The sequence below is a fragment of the Abrus precatorius genome, unplaced genomic scaffold (assembly GCF_003935025.1).
Source record: "Abrus precatorius isolate BTA unplaced genomic scaffold, Abrus_2018 Scaffold10, whole genome shotgun sequence".
NCBI lineage: Eukaryota > Viridiplantae > Streptophyta > Magnoliopsida > Fabales > Fabaceae > Abrus > Abrus precatorius.
In genome coordinates this window covers 24,725,558-24,727,400 of record NW_020874292.1, presented here as the reverse complement: position 1 = coordinate 24,727,400, position 1,843 = coordinate 24,725,558, and positions in this window count along the sequence as shown.

The window sequence follows — 1,843 nt, the reverse complement described above, 5'->3', positions numbered from 1 at the left end:
TATATATATAACATTAATTTGTTGCTTGCATACAATTCTTATTGTTATAATATTCAAACTCGAAATAATTAGGTTTGATCCGGAATATGTATTAATTATTGAAATTTGAAGAATAAAAAGTGGCTACATTAATAAAAGATTATGTCACACTCACACATAATAGGTTCATTGAGAGAATGTTAATTACCCTGCGCCTAGTAAAACATATATAAAAGAGAATTTCAGATACAATTGGATTTCAAAATCTGCAATTCATATTTAGTCAAATAAAGACACTTTCCATTTACGACAAAAAGAAACATTTGCAGACTGAAGATGGGGTAAAAGAAAATCCCACTGTATGTATATATTATCTCGATGTCAAAGAATAAAGGGATACGAGGCACTGAAAAGAAGATTGGCACAAATTAGAGAGACATCTTTGCATGGTCCATGATTTTATGTCATGTCCCTAACGCATTATGATTCTTCAAGTTTTGACACTGCCTTTTACGTTTTTGTACTGTACCCGTTTGCTGATTTTGTCCTCTTTATGATCTATTTATATCTATGGAATAAAAGTACTTTCCAATGAAGAAAGGAAACTAAAAATGGAAAAGTTTTCCGTGCAAATGACTTGATATTTTGAAATTCGAGAATTTAACATCAACAGCTTATAAACCAGTGGGTTTTAGTTATTATGGCATGAGATGGATTAACCACACATTACCTTACATATCTCACGCATGCTCACATTCACCGCAAAAGAATAAGAATACAGAAGATAATTCATCACTCACTTTTATATTGTAAATTATTGTGATACACAAATACAAGGTTATGGGTAATTAGATTTCACTTGTGAAATTAAGAGCAACTTGAAATGGAAGTTGAATAGCCATTTCAAATTTAAGAATGAAAAACCTCGATTCTCTGAACAAATTGAAGGATTAGGAGGAATGAGCATATATAGGTTTGGTGAATAAGCGTCATTTGATAAATATGAAGAGCATGTAGGATAAACTATTTTTTATTTTATTTTTAAAATAAATTCTATTCAATTAAAAAGTTATGTTAAAAATAGATAAAATAAAATAATATATCTAAATAAGATAATAATTTATCTTATTGTTATTTTATTATAATTTTATCTAACTTTTATATTTTCATCATTTCTTATTTTATCATGTCTATCCAACTCTAAGAATTGGAATCATATCTCTCCCCTTTTCCATCCTATCAATTTAAAAAATATATAATTTTTTTAATTTTTTTTAACTAACATGCTCTTCTTCTTTTTCTTTTTTTTACCGGCACGGAAGGTATGTTTAGTTCACGGGAAGAGAATATTTAAATTGAACATTGTTATTATTTTAAATTGTTGTAAAAACGGAGAAGAAAATGACAATTTCGGTGTATGTAATTAATTTTTATAATTGCACTCATTTTCTTCTTTATTTGATTTAACTTATTCTTTGCCGTTCTTCTCTTAGCATAAACATACCCCTCTAGGGAAAAACCATTAATATAAAAGTTCTAACTCCACCTATACCCCGTCTCAAGTTCACCCCATTTGAAATAGTTAACATAAAAAGCACGCACATGCATATATAGATATTTCTTGGTTAGACAGAATATTTATATTTTAAAGTAATACCTAATTAAATTTAATATTTGACAACAAAATATTGAAAAGAAAAAAAAAATCCATATTGTGATCGTTGGTTTGATCAAGACTTCAATTCCCACGTAGTGTGGGACAAGTTGGGAAGACCAATAAAGAAAAAAAGAGAGAGAAGAAAAGACACCAACAAACGGGTCATAAAAAATGCAAAGAAATAATAGCTTTGTTACGTGACATCCA